This window comes from Nerophis lumbriciformis, unplaced genomic scaffold, assembly GCF_033978685.3.
Source record: "Nerophis lumbriciformis unplaced genomic scaffold, RoL_Nlum_v2.1 HiC_scaffold_45, whole genome shotgun sequence".
NCBI lineage: Eukaryota > Metazoa > Chordata > Actinopteri > Syngnathiformes > Syngnathidae > Nerophis > Nerophis lumbriciformis.
Window position 1 is genome coordinate 279,099 of NW_027316587.1, and position 15,902 is coordinate 295,000.

At 39.5% G+C, this 15,902-nt stretch overlaps 1 protein-coding gene and 1 long non-coding RNA gene across 3 annotated transcripts in view; both read right to left on the reverse strand.

Annotated features, from left to right (window-relative positions):
• The window catches only part of LOC133579765 (uncharacterized), a 30,110-nt gene extending 21,995 nt beyond the window's left edge, over positions 1 to 8,115 (reverse strand). For both annotated transcript variants that reach the window (XR_009812051.1, XR_009812050.1), the window contains exons 1-2: positions 8,040 to 8,115; positions 7,742 to 7,796 (exon numbers count right to left, since the gene is read on the reverse strand). This is a non-coding gene — a long non-coding RNA (uncharacterized lncRNA). The remainder of the gene's footprint in view (positions 1 to 7,741; positions 7,797 to 8,039) is intronic.
• Positions 8,116 to 13,452: 5,337 nt separating this feature from the next.
• LOC133579764 (vascular endothelial growth factor receptor kdr-like) overlaps positions 13,453 to 15,902 on the reverse strand; it is a 101,477-nt gene continuing 99,027 nt past the window's right edge. The window contains exon 18 of the mRNA XM_061934116.1: positions 13,453 to 15,902. This exon is cut by the window's right edge and continues 2,070 nt beyond it. The gene's annotated coding sequence lies outside the window, so the exon portion shown is untranslated.

Below are 15,902 nucleotides of genomic sequence, written 5' to 3' on the forward strand. Positions count from 1 at the left end.
AGCAACCTGTGTACCACAAATTAAGCACACGGCTTTACCTTTCATTTCTGTAAAGAAATACTTGGCAGTCCATGTCTTGTTGGAAACACGGCATTCGTCATCAACTTTTCTCTTTTTAGCGTCTCATCACTTGTCGCTGTGCACCTTCACTCACAGGTTACACCCGGACATACGCCCATAAATAACACTTTTCAAAATAAAAGCAGCACAGTTGTATTGCACGCACAGCATAGATGTTTTTTAAACTTTATTTTGTTATTTGTGATTGCCGCTGTTCACATTCACTCACACGCGCATACGTCCACACGGAAGTAATACAAATAACGCTTTTCAAAACAAAAGCAGCACCGTTGTATTGCACACTCAACATAGATACTTTTTAAAATGTATTTTGTAATTTATGATTGGCCTCACGCGGGCCGGACAGGGACGCACAAAGAGCCGGATGTGGCCTGTGGGCCGCAGAATGCCCATGTCTGGTTTAAAGGGTTCTTAATACCAGGTCCAGTCCAGATTATGTCCATGTCGGGCTCAGCAATACACACCTTCATTTATCTACACTGAAAATTAGGGAACACAACAACAGATTGCATATAATCTATTACATTTTCAAAATAAGCATTTGAGGACTTCCCATCTTTTCTTTTATGATTTTTGGCATCATTATCGGTTTCAAACATATAACTTTCCAAAGTTAAAAAATACTGAATAAATATTTTAAAGAAAGTAATACTAAGTGAATATGTTTTTGTTTTTGGCCTTAAAAAAAAACTTTTACCGAGTACTATAATTAAATTGACTAATTGTCAATGAACTCCCCCAAAATAACAGAAACCACATCACGCTTCATAAACAAACCAATCCTTAAACACAGTTTTTCAACTTCTACCCAAAACAAAGACACAATATGACAAAACCAAAAGAAATGCAGGGTGGATTCAGACTCCTGACAACAAAATCGGTAATCATCTGACTCTGTCACATTCCATAGTTTGAACATTTTTCCCATGGGTAAAAAGTTATAAATCATTTTAATTTGAAAATAACGATCTTGCACATCGATAGTAGTTTTGTAGATTAATTTGTTAGTTCCTTTTTGCCAACTACAATTTCTTATTAGAGGTTTACAAACTAATAATTTAGTAGTTCCATAATTAATTATTTGTTTCCATTTTCGGGTTTTGTTGGGACTCCTGATGAGGTTTTGAGACATCTCCTACAACTTCAGCACCAGTATTGTGCTGCTGAAGCAAGTCCGTTTTTTAAACAAAATCTATGCACATTTTTCACCAACGAACCAGCATTACATGTTATGTAGACCAGTGTTTTTCAACCTTTTTTGAGCCAAGGCACATTTTTTGCGTTGAAAAAAATCAGAAGGCACACCACCAGCAGAAATCATTAAAAAATGTAACTCAGTTGACAGTAAAAACTCGCAATTGTTGGATATGACTTTAAACCATAACCAAGCATGCATCACTATAGCTCTTGTCTCAAAGTAGGTGTACTGTCACCACCTGTCACATCACGACGTGACTTATTTTGAGGTTTTTGCCGTTTTCCTGTGTGTAGTGTTTTAGTTCTTGTCTTGCGCTCCTATTTTGGTGGCTTTTTCTCTTTTTTTGGTATTTTCCTGTAGCAGTTTCATGTCTTCCTTTGAGCGATATTTCCCGCATCTACTTTGTTTTAGCAATCAAGAATATTTCAGTTGTTATTATCCTTCTTTGTGGGGACATTGTTGATTGTCATGTCATGTTCGGATGTACATTGTGGACGCCGTCTATGCTCCACAGTAAGTCTTTGCTGTCGTCCAGCATTCTGTTTTTGTTTCCTTTGTAGCCAGTTCAGTTTTAGTTTCGTTCTGCATAACCTTCCCTAAACTTCAATGCCTTTTCTTAGGGGCCCTCACCTTTGTCTATTTTTGGTTTAAGCATTAGACACCTTTTTACCTGCACACTGCCTCCCGCTGTTCTATCCATCCATTTTCTATCGCTTATCCCTTTCGGGGTCGCGGGGGGTGCTGGAGCCTATCCCAGCTACAATTGGGCGGAAGGCGGGCTACACCCTGGACAAGTTGCCACCTCATCGCAGGGCCAACACAGATAGACAGACAACATTCACACTCACATTCACACACTAGGGTCAATTTAGTGTTGCCAATCAACCTATTCCCAGGTGCAACGTTCCCTCTAAGGTCTGAGTTTTTGTTTCCTTTGTAGCCAGTTCAGTTTTAGTTTCGTTCTGCATAACTTTCCCTAAACTTCAATGCCTTTTCTTAGGGGCCCTCACCTTTGTCTATTTTTGGTTTAAGCATTAGACACCTTTTTACCTTCACACTGCCTCCCGCTGTTCTATCCATCCATTTTCTACCGCTTATCCCTTTCGGGGTCGCGGGGGGTGCTGGAGCCTATCTCAGCTACAATTGGGCGGAAGGCGGGGTACACCCTGGACAAGTCGCCACCTCATCACAGGGCCAACACAGATAGACAGACAACATTCACACTCACATTCACACACTAGGGTCAATTTAGTGTTGCCAATCAACCTATTCCCAGGTGCAACGTTCCCTCTAAGGTCTGAGTCTGCGCAAATGCGCACAGCAAATTAATGCCGCGCAGAAAATCTAAAATCCCATCTGAACTTTAAACAAAATAAACACATTACAATTTATTCTGTATTATTTTGCAATGCAACTCTATGAGTGACAAGTGACAAGAGTGGCCCCAATGAGTAAAACAATCTTTGTCAACACAGTTCAATTATCGTCTGTCGAGACACTTTACGTACAGGAATTCAATCAATCACTTTATTGAGCAAGACTGTTTGTAACCACACCAAAAACATGAGTAAAAAAAACTTTTATCTATAAAAACTAGTAATTTTCTGCCATACAAACCAGGCTTAAACCAACTTTGTCATCAGTCGTTTCAACAGAAGCCACTTGCTCTATCTCACCTGCACCAACAGACGCACTCATGGCACTTAGCCAGTGTTGCGTTTATGGCCACACAAAAAGTCGGACAACCCCAACGCCACACAATGTGTAAATGCCAGGTTGTAACACTCTGACTCCTCAATCAGATGTGTGCTTATTTTACTGCCATTTATTAAGAATGTTAATCTAAGGATATTTTTCATGAAATATCGTCACTAGATTTCATAAATGCTAATAAAAAGATGTATTTTACAGACAGAAAGTTACAGGAACTAAATAATCTCTGAAAGGGGTAACATTTCATTTAAAGGCAGGACATACAATACTAGCACATAGCTCATGAAAAACATGTTTTTTTTGTTATTGTCATTGCAAGAGGGCAAAATCACTTATATCAGAAAAGTATTTTAATAAAACATTTAAATTGTTATGATGTCAGGTTTGGGACAGGTGTGACGCTGGTGTAGCCACAGTGTGCACGTCTGATGTTGCTCACAAGTGCTCCACTGAATGCTCAGGGAGTTTGTGCGTTTGCTCACAAACATTAAAGGCCTACAGAAATGCGATTTTCTTATTCAAACGGGGATAGCAGATCCATTCTATGTGTCATACTTGATCATATCGCGATATTGCCATATTTTTGCTGAAAGGATTTAGTAAAGAACATCGACGATAAAGTTTGCAACTTTTGGTAGCTGATAAAAAAAGCCTTGCCTGTAGCGGAAGTAGCAGACGAGTAGCGTGACGTCACAGGTTGTGGAGCTCCTCACATCTGCACATTGTTTACAATCATGGCCACCAGCAGCGAGAAAGCGACGATTTCCCCATTAATTTGAGCGAGGATGAAAGATTTGTGGATGAGGAAAGTGAGAGTGAAGGACTAGAGGGCAGTGGGAGCGATTCAGATAGGGAAGATGCTGTGAGAGGCGGGTGGGACCTGATATTCAGCTGGGAATGACTAAAACAGTAAATAAACACAAGACATATATATACTCTATTAGCCACAACACAACCAGGCTTATATTTAATATGCCACAAATTAATCCCGCATAACAAACACCTCCCCTCTCCCGTCCATATAACCCGCCAATACAACTCAAACACCTGCACAACACACTCAATCCCACAGCCCAAAGTACCGTTCACCTCCCCAAAGTTCATACAGCACATATATTTCCCCAAAGTCCCCAAAGTTACGTACGTGACATGCACATAGCGGCACGCATGTACGGGCAAGCGATCAAATGTTTGGAAGCCGCAGCTGCATGCGTACTCACGGTACCGCGTCTGCATATCCAACTCAAAGTCCTCCTGGTAAGAGTCTCTGTTGTCCCAGTTCTCCACAGGCCAATGGTAAAGCTTGACTGTCATCTTCCGGGAATGTAAACAATGAAACACCGGCTGTGTTTGTGTTGCTGCAGTCGGCCGCAATACACCGCTTCCCACCTACAGCTTTCTTCTTTGCTGTCTCCATTGTTCATTGAACAAATTGCAAAAGATTCACCAACACAGATATCCAGAATACTGTGGAATTTTGCGATGAAAACAGACGAATTAATAACTGGCCACCATGCTGTCCCAAAACGTCCTCTACAATCCTTAACGTCACGCGCTGACGTCATCATATCGAGACGTTTTCAGCAGGATATTTCGCGCAAAATTTAAAATTGCACTTTAGTAAGCTAACCCGGCCGTATTGGCATGTGTTGCAATGTTAAGATTTCATCATTGATATATAAACTATCAGACTGCGTGGTCGGTAGTAGTGGCTTTCAGTAGGCCTTTAATAATTAGAGGGAACATTGCCCAGGTGCATGTCTTTGCCGCTGTTCCCGACATCTACAAAGCAATTAGCTACCGGCTGCCACCTACTGATATGGAAAAGTATTACACGGTTACTCTGCCGAGCTCTAGACAGCACAGACACTCAACAACAACACATCATTTGCAGACTATAATTACTGGTTTGCAAAAAATATTTTTAACCCAAATAGGTGAAATTAGATAATCTCCCACGGCACACCAGACTATCTCACGGCACACTAGTGTGTTGTGGCACAGTGGTTGAAAAACGCTGCTCTAGACAGCACAGACACTCCACAGCGGCACATTATTTGCAAATTATAATTATTGATTTGAAAAAGTACCTTGGAGTCTTGTTCATGAGTGAGGGAAGAGTGGATTGTGAGATCGACAGGCGGATCGATGCGGAGTCTTTTCGTAATGCGGACACTGTATCGATCCGTTGTGGTGAAGAAGGAGCTGAGCCGGAAGGTAAAGCTCTCAATTTACCGGCCAATCTACGTTCCCATCCTCACCTATGGTGATGAGCTTTGGGTTATGACCGAAAGGACAAGATCGCGGGTACAAGCGGCCGAAATGAGTTTCCTCCGCCGGATGGCGGGGCTCTCCCTTAGAGATAGGATGAGAAGCTCTGCCATCCGGGAGGAGTTCAAAGTAAAGCCGCTGCTCCTCCACATCGAGAGGAGCCAGATGAGGTGGTTCGGGCATTTGCTCAGGATGCCACTCGAACGCCTCCCAAGGGAGGTGTTTAGGGCACGTCCGAATGGTAGGAGGCCACGGGGAAGACCCAGGACACTTTGGGAAGACTATGTCTCCCTGCTGGCCTGGGAACGCCTCGGGATCCCCCGGGAAGAGCTGGACGAAGTAGCTGGGGAGAAGAAAGTCTGGGCTTCCCTGCTTAGGCTCCTGCCCCCGCGACCCGACCTCAGATAAGCGGAAGAAGATGGATGGATGGATGGTTTGAAAAAATATATTTTTTGACCAATTAGGTGAAATTACATAATTTCCCACGGCACACCAAACAATATCTCACGGTATACTAGTGTGCCGCGTCACAGTGGTTGAAAAACACTGTAGACCCCAAAAAAGTCTTTTAAATTTAGAGAAAAAAATGTTTGACTCCTTTAATGCGCCTTATTATCCGGTGCGCCTTACATGTGAAAAAAGATGGAAAATAGACCGTCGGCAGTGCGCCTTCTAATCCGGAAAATACGGTACAAGCCACCAGTAGGATATTCATTAAGAGTTTATCTTTTTACAGCCAATCCTGAGGTACATGTCCCAAAAACATGACATCTACCTTAGACTTTATTTTTAACAGCCTCACATATAATACAATAAAAATTGTAGTTCCTCGGGTTTGAGTTCTCCAGCTTCTCAGTAAACAAATTCACCACAATCGCGGGTCATTTCTCAAAAGTATAGATTACACCATACTTGCCAACCTTGAGACCTCCGATTTCGGGAGGTGGGGGGGTCGGGGGTGGCGCGGGGGCGTGGTTAAGAGGGGAGGAGTATATTTACAGCTAGAATTCACCAAGTCAAGTATTTCATACATATATATATATATACACATCCTGAAAATATGCAAACAAAACTGTTTAGATAATTGATACTTCAAACTTGTATAAATAAATCTTAAGGAATAAAACATAACTTGGCTTCTGAGAGCTTCAAAATGTAATGAATAAAATTGTTGTTGATAAACAAGCAATTATTTTAATAATTAAATATGGTCATTTTAAATGAATTATTTTGATAATTGTGAAGTGAAGTGAATTATATTTATATAGCGCTTTTCTCTAGTGACTCAAAGCGCTTTTACATAGTGAAACCCAATATCTAAGTTACATTTAAAGCAGTGTGGGTGGCACTGGGAGCAGGTGGGTAAAGTGTCTTGCCCAAGGACACAACGGCAGTGACTAGGATGGCGGAAGCGGGGATCGAACCTGGAACCCTCAAGTTTCTGGCACGGCCACTCTATCAACCGAGCTATACCGCCTAATTTAAAATTAATTATTTCAAATATGTTTATTTTAATGTATAATTCTATGGCTAGATGTAATAAGGAGTCAGAAAAAATACAAATAAAAATACAATTAATTTTGATGTTTTTAGCAAAATATAGTAAAAATGTATTTAGTTTTTTTTTTTTAAATTATTAATAAATATATTTATTTTTAGGTAAGATAAACATACCGGTAATAATACAATTTATCTCTAGTCTGGATGATTTAGTTCTTGTCACCCTGTTGTCCTCCCGTCTCTTCCCCAAGGATGGGTCCATGAGCTGGGCAAACGCCTGGAGATGCCCTACGTCAACAACACGGTCGGCGGCCCGTCGGTGCGCAGCTCGTACATCGCCGCCATTTACTTCACCCTCAACAGCCTGACCAGCGTCGGCTCTGGCAACGTGTGCGCCAACACAGACGCCGAGAACATCTTCTCCATCTGCACCGTGCTCATCGGCGGTATGCCGGACGCCTCGTATGGAATAACGTGATTGGGCAGGCACGCTGTTTATATGGTGGGAAAGCGGACGTGAAAAAATTTTCGGGAGTCTCCCGAAAAATTAGGGAGGGTTGGCAAGTATGGATTACACTTCAACTGTCGGAACCCTATTTTAATTAGGTCGGCTTTTTTTTTATTTGAACCATTACAAAGATTTAAAGGTATTATCCTTTTTTACAGCAAAACTTAGTGCAGGAATAATTAAGAATACGATTAGACCGCATCAAAGTTGGATTGGAGAGCAAAGGAAAAGGAGCAGACATAAACAGATGGCCAACAAAACCAGTTATATCTAGACAAATGTTTATTTTTGCAACAAAGTATTTGAGTTTGTCATTTTTGTCATTATATTTTACATTTTAATAGAATATTCCAATTATAAAAACTGGATTTCTACAGAATTTTACACCAAACACAAACATATTTAGGTTGATAATTCAATGTATTAAGGACAAGAAGAAATGCAAACAATAAAATAGGACTCACACTTACCAAGCCAGTGACCGAATGTGAGTTGACTGAAGCCTTTCAGTGAAAAATATAAAAGCTGAAAGAATATATTTTTAAATTATTAGCAATCGTTGTTGATTAATTGTGCTAATCATGACATGCTAACGCTAGTGCTAATTGGGTAGAGTTTGCGCCTTTTGCTTCTACTGACATATTTCAACTTCAAGTTTTTATTGACTCATTTTTCAAGTAACTTTGTACGCCTCTACGGACAATGAGACTCCCCCAATGATTTTAAAAGTGGCAGTTTTTGGACTTTTAGACAAACATTCAGAGGTACCTTTAGCAACTCTTTTCTCCTTTGTTGACTGGCGATCCTCGGGCACCTACATTTTTGGAAATGCGGGGCTTTTTTCATCATAATGCATAATGATGACGTCACAAACGTAGCGAATTTATAATAAATAGAAAAATAAAAGAGAGTCGTAGAATGTGTGCAGGAATTATAAATACTTTGAAAGAGGAAAAATCAACACTCTAATTTAAGTTTCTTAAGCTTTGATATCTTTTTTTTTATTATTGTAGTTTGCTGTCAAATAAAAACGTCTGTATTTCAAGATTATTCTTTCATTTGAGTTTTTCTCTTTGACCATTTGCATTAATCGAACCTTTTAAAAATACTATATATATTATAATTTTCATGATATGTATAAACAATTATATTATTTTGTAACTCAGTTTATAAACTCTATAAAAACCCCAAAATCAACTAGTATACTTTGTCCTTTTTGGATATGAAAAACCAACTAATTATGTATTGTCGTCATGTTTTATGTGTCTTCATTGTGAAATATTTGTTTCTATATGCCTATCCATACTGTTATTTTATTTTTATAATTATTTAACTCATACTTGCCAACCTTGAGACCTCCGATTTCGGGAGGTGGGGTGGGGCGTGGTCGGGGGCGGGGCCGTGGTTGGGGGCGCGGCTAAGAGGGGAGGAGTATATTTACAGCTAGAATTCACCAAGTCAAGTATTTCATATATATATATATATATATATATATATATATATATATATATATATATATATATATTTATTTTATTATATATATATATATATATACGTATATATATATATATATATATATATATATATATATATATATATATATATATATATATATATATATATATAGGGTCGACGTGGCGCAGTGGGAGAGTGGCTGTGCGCAACCCGAGGGTCCCTGGTTCAATCCCCATCTAGTACCAACCTCGTTGTGTCCTGAGCAAGACACTTCACCCTTGCTCCTGATGGGTGCTGGTTAGCGCCTTGCATGGCAGCTCGCTCCATCAGTGTGTGAATGTGTGTGTGAATGGGTAAATGTGGAAGTAGTGTCAAAGCGCTTTGAGTACCTTGAAGGTAGAAACGCGCTATACAAGTACAACCCATTTATCATTTATTTATATATATATAAATAAGAGAAATACTTGAATGTCAGTGTTCATTTATTTACACATATACACACACATAACACTCATCTACTCATTGTTGAGTTAAGGGTTGAATTGTCCATCCTTGTTCTATTCTCTGTCACTATTTTTCTAACCATTCTGAACACCCTCTCTGATGATGCATTCTGCTTCGTCTCCTTGTTGTGTGCGCAGTTGTGCACTGCACTCTCTAAAAGCCCTGGATGTTATTGTCACATATACATGTACAGTAGATGGCAGTATTGTCCTGTTTAAGAGTGTCCCAACATTGCTGTTTACGGCAGACAAACTGCTTTACGGTAGACGAAAACGTGACTGCTGTTGTGTGTTGTTGCCGCGCTGGGAGGACGTTACTGAAACTGCCTAACAATAAACCCACATAAGAAACCAAGAACTCGCCCTCCATCATTCTACAGTTATAACGTGATTGGGCAATATAAACGCTGTTTATATTGTGGGAAAGCGGACGTGAAAACAGGCTGTCGACACGTCACTCAGGTCCGCATGGAGCTGGAGGGGGCGTGGCCTCCAGCTCCGCCTGAATTTGGGGAGATTTTCGGGAGAAAATTTGTCCCGGGAGGTTTTTGGGAGAGGCGCTGAATTTCGGGAGTCTCCCGGAAAATCCGGGTGGGTTGGCAAGAATGATTTAACATGTCCAAAGTAAAGTATTACTACTACTAAAACCTACGTTATTTAGAAATTGAGCAGTGAGTAGACAAACGTTGAAAACTTCTTGCTATATGCATTTTTTTGCAACTGGATCACCTTTGGCGTCTCAGCGTAGAACATGTAAACACCTCATGCACCACTTTAGCATTTGTTCTTTTTCTCTTTATATTGTTTATTGTTTATTGAGGATCCCCATTAGCCGACGCACAAACGCCAGGCTAGTCTTCCTGGGGTCCTTTTTGTTCCTGTTTGCGCTCCCTTGTTTGTTTGGTTACCATGGCGACTTATTAGTTTCACCTGCCTCATGTGTTTGGGACAAGCACCTGCTCTAATCAAGAGACTATTATTTAAGCCTGTCTTTGCCAGTTAGTGGGCTGGCGTCATTAGTTTAGTTTATAAGTATTCTTCGGTCAATGCTCAACAAAATAAACAAACAGTTGTACATTCATAGATTGAAAATGAAAATATTGCAGACCGAAAGGGTTTAGGCTGAAGTTGAACACTTATTGCGCCTAACCCTATTAATTCATTATTATCATGCCACAGTTTCATGCTTGATTCATGCTGCTCCTTCCATGTCCGATTCCAAATGTTTGCTAGTTATTTGTTTCATGCCACAGTAAGTCTTGTTTGTTCTATGCCATAGTTTAGTTAGGACATGAAACTATAGACATGAAACAACTAAGTTTTTGCCTTAGCTTCCGCGTGCGATAGGCACGCTTGCCTTCGGGTTGTTTTCTGTTTTTTTGTACCCTTTTGAGTTTTGAATAATGAAATATGTTCCTACCTTCACTCCTTGTCCGGAATAGTCCGATTGCTTCCCGGGAGAACAAACCTCGCAGTAAGCTACAACCCCTCGTCATGACAAAAACAAAATAATAATACACAGATCCAGCTACTTAACATACACAAATCCAATTACAAATAAAATAAATACAAATACAAATAAAAGAAAGGGAAAAGAAAAAGAAAATTCTCAAAATAATAAAATAAAATATCAGTACACAGATCCAGTTACAGAACATACACACATCCAGTTACAATAAAAGAAAGGAAAAAGGGAAAGAGAAAAAAATATATATCTATATTCTCAAACTGATAATAGCTCTCAAGTCTAAAAAGTGACTTTACTTAATGTAATAGTATTGGCTATATCAGCAATATCTACAAACCCCGATTCCATATGAGTTGGGAAATTGTGTTAGATGCAAATATAAACGGAATACAATGATTTGCAAATCATTTTCAACCCATATTCAGTTGAATATGCTACAAAGACAACATATTTGATTTTCAAACTGATAAATATTTTTTTTGTTGTTGCAAATAATCATTAACTTTAGATTGTGATGCAAGCAACACGTGACAAAGAAGTTGGGAAAGGTGGCAATAAATACTGATAAAGTTGAGGAATGCTCATCAAAGACTTATTTGGAACATCCCACAGGTGAACAGGCAAATTGGGAACAGGTGGGTGCCATGATTGGGTATAAAAGTAGATTCCATGAAATACTCAGTCATTCACAAACAAGGATGGGGCAAAGGTCACTACTTTGTCAACAAATGCGTGAGCAAATTGTTGAACAGTTTAAGAAAAACCTTTGTCAACCAGCTATTGCAAGGAATTTAGGGATTTCACCATCTACGGTCCGTAGTATCATCAAAGGGTTCAGAGAATCTGGAGAAATCACTGCACGTAAGCAGCTAAGCCCGTGACCTTCGATCCCTCAGGCTGTACTGCATCAACAAGCGACATCAGTGTGTAAAGGATATCACCACATGGGCTCAGGAACACTTCAGAAACCCACTGTCAGTAACTACAGTTGGTCGCTACATCTGTAAGTGCAAGTTAATACTCTCCTATGCAAGGCGAAAACCGTTTATCAACAACACCCAGAAACGCCGTCGGCTTCGCTGGGCCTGAGCTCATCTAAGATGGACTGATACAAAGTGGAAAAGTGTTCTGTGGTCTGACGAGTCCACATTTCAAATTTTTTTCGGAAACTCCGGACCAAAGAGGAAATGAACCATCCGGATTGTTATAGGCGCAAAGTTCAAAAGCCAGCATCTGTGATGGTATGGGGGTGTATTAGTGCCCAAGACATGGGTAACTTACACATCTGTGAAGGCACCATTAATGCTGAAAGGTACATACAGGTTTTGGAGCAACATATGTTGCCATCCAAGCAACGTTACCATGGACGCCCCTGCTTATTTCAGCAAGACAATGCCAAGCCACGTGTTACATCAACGTTCATAGTAAAAGAGTGCGGGTACTAGACTGGCCTGCCTGTAGTCCAGACCTGTCTTCCATTGAAAATGTGTGGCGCATTATGAAGCCTAAAATAGCACAACGGAGACCCCGGACTGTTGAACAACTTAAGCTGTACATCAAGCAAGAATGGGAAAGAATTCCACCTGAGAAGCTTCAAAAATGTGTCTCCTCAGTTCAGAAATGATACGCGGGCAAACGTGCCGGTTCGTTACGTGCAATGTTTGGCCGTACGTCAAAAAGCGCTGTATCAGATACGTTTACTGAGTGTTGTTAAAAGGAAAGGCCATGTAACACAGTGGTGAACATGCCCTTTCCCAACTACTTTGGCACGTGTTGCAGCCATGAAATTCTAAGTTAATTATTATTTGCAAAAAAAAAAAAAAAAAGTTTATGAGTTTGAACATCAAATATGTTGTCTTTGTAGTGCATTCAATTGAATATGGCTTGAAAAGGATTTGCAAATCATTGTATTCCGTTTATATTTACATCTAACATAATTTCCCAACTCATATGGAAACGGGGTTTGTACATTTATTTTTGACCTCCAACTATATGGACGAAATTGATATTGACCCAAATAAAAACAATAAAAACTAAGAATTTCTTCACTTAAAAAAAAAAAAAGAACAAGTGAGAACAGGACATGTCCTGGGAAAAAAGGGCGTTTTCACCCCATTTTGTTGAGTTTTTCCTTGCCTTGATGTGGGATCTGAGCCGAGGATGTCGTTGTGGCTTGGGCAGCCCTTTGAGACACTCGTGATTTAGGGCTATATAAATAAACTTTGATTGGTTGATTGATTGAAAATTGCTTCAATACTTAGACCAGACTTTCCAATTCTAAGACATAATTAGAGGCTTTTTTGTGTGTTGATATTCTAGCTTTTATGACGTATGAGCAACAAACACATGACAGTGCACATTAGCTAAATCTTGTTACAATGTAACTACCATGTGAGTTCACTGACTATTTATCATGTTTAAAATAGTATTGGATACTTGTGAACACAGACAATAAACGTTTATAAACATTGGAAACTGAAATATAGCAAAAATAATTCATATAAAGTTCCAGTTTTATGATTGTTTAACACTTGCAAAATAAACTTTTACTACCAGTTCAAAACCTACCTTATTTGGAAAAAAAGGGTATGAATAGAAGACAAGAGTCAAGAGAGCATTTCAAGTATAAATATATAAATCTTTATTTATTCATTGACTTCATATGTTCAGTAACAGTGTTTGGGAACAACAATTATAAAGCTTGTTACACTACATGAATGAAGGAGAATGAAAAATAAACTATGTTTTTAACTGCTGCAGGTTATTACATGCTGTATGTTAAATAAAAAAAAAAAATCCAGATTAGCTGCATTCATACTTGTCATCTTCATTTGGAACATGCTTACATGAAGCTTGGACTTTACAACATAATACAACATGGGCATAAAAATACTGTAAATGTTAGGCTAGTGAAGCAGTTAGGTGTTAATGTTGTGAAGACATGTGAACCTCAACCCTATTTGATAAAAATATATCATACAATTAGAATACAAAAACATATATTTATATAAAGTATCAGTGCATAAAATGTTCCACAATGGCTCGCTCTACTCCTTCGTGGTCATGAAAGGAGAAGTGTTTGATTGCTTGACCCACATAATTCCTCCCTTCCAAAATAAAATGCTGTCAAAATAAGAGGATTTTACAAAATGCAAGAGCGGACTTTACACGCACGTGTGTAGCCTGCCCTGCATGCCTTGGGGGGGGGGGACCTGCCGGAAAAACTTCCTGTCGGCGACCGCAGCAGCATAAACATCTGGCAGTGAAGTGACAGGATGGGACGGTAACCTTTGGTTAAACATCACGCCACACAGTGTTTACAAAAAATAAATACATACTTCATGTTTACTAGTGCGTTTGGGGGACAAAACATCCTAATTGTGCAACAAGAAATTACTAGTCAAAAAGGCTTCCTTCAGTTTAAAGCATTTTTCATTGGCCCGCCGCTTATTTATAAAAATACAATCAAACAATAAAGAATACAAAAATAAAAACGGCAAAAAAGTTGTAATACAGTCGTGGTCAAAAGTTGACATAGACTTGTAAAGAACATCATGTCATGGCTGTCTTCAGTTTACAATCATTTCTACAACTCTTATTTTTTGTGATGTAGTGATTGGAGCACATACTTGTTGCTCACAAAAAACATTCATGAAGTTTGCTTCTTTTATGAATGTATTATGTCAAAAGTATACATACAGCAATGTTAATATTTGCTTACATGTCCCTTGGCAAGTTTCACTGCAATAAGACACTTTTGGTAGCCATCCACAAGCTGGAATGACCTACCTCTGAGTGTTAGACAAGCCTCCTCTCTTCCTGTTTTTAAATCTCTCTTAAAAACATACTTTTATTCCATGGCTTTTAACACTGAGTGATATCCATCCTGCAATGGCGCCCCATAATACACCTGCTGTCAACCTGTTTTTATGTTTTTATTTATTCTATTTTATTTATTTATTTTTTTTATCGTGTTTTGTTTGTGTTGTGTTGTGTTTGCTCGGTACTCGTATGATCTTTTAACCTGTCCATTGTACAGCACTTTGGCTACCCCTGTGGTCAATTTTAAATGTGCTTTATAAATAAAGTTGATTTGATTTGATTTGATTACATGTTTCACTGCAATAAGGCCCTTTTGGTAGCCATCTACAGAACTTTCCCCCAGAAGGTCATCTCTTTGTCCATGTGATGTCAGATGAAACAAAAATGGAGCTGTTTGGCTACAATGCCTGGCAATATGTTTGGAGGAGAAAAGGTAAGGCCTTTAATCCCAGGAACACCATTCCCACCGTCAAGCATGGTGGTGGTAGTATTATGCTCTGGGCCTGTTTTGCTGCCAATGGAACTGGTGCTTTACAGAGAGTAAATGGGACAATGGAAAAAGGAGGATTACTTCCAAATTCTTCAGGACAAGCTAAAATCATCAGCCCGGAGGTTGGGTCTTGGGCGCAGTTGGGTGCTCCAACAGGACAATGACCATCAAACACACGTCAAAAGTGGTAAAGGAATGACTAAATCAGGCTGGAATGAAGGTTTTAGAATGGCCTTCCCAAAGTCCTGACTTAAACGTGTGGACAATGCTGAAGAAACAAGTCCATGTCAGAAAAACCAACACATTCAGCTGAACTGCAACAATTTTGTCAAGAGGAGTGGTCAAAAAGTCAAGCAGAAGCTTGTGGATGGCTACCAAAAGTGCCTTATTGCAGTGAAACTTGCCAAGGGACATGTAAGCAAATATTAACATTGCTGTATGTATACTTTTGACCCAGCACATTTGCTCACATTTTCAGTAGACCCATAATAAATTCATAAAAGAAGCAAACTTCATGAATGTTTTTTGTGACCAACAAGTGAAGTGAATTGTGAAGTGAATTTATATTTACATAGCGCTTTTTCTCTAGTCACTCAAAGCGCTTTTACATAGTGAAACCCAATATCTATATACCAAGAAATCTGCGTTCAAAGAACTCCAACTTATTAGTGATTCCCAGAGCCCAAAAAAAGTATGCGGGCTATAGAGCGTTTTCTATTGGGGCTCAGGTTCAGTGGCCACGGATGAAGCGCTGGCTGTCCAAAGTCGGGACCCGGGGTGGACCGCTCGTCTGTGCATCGGTTGGGGACATCTCTGTGCTGCTGACCCGTCTCCACTCAAGATGATCTCCTGCTGGCCCCACTATGGACTGGACTCTCACTATTATGTTAGAT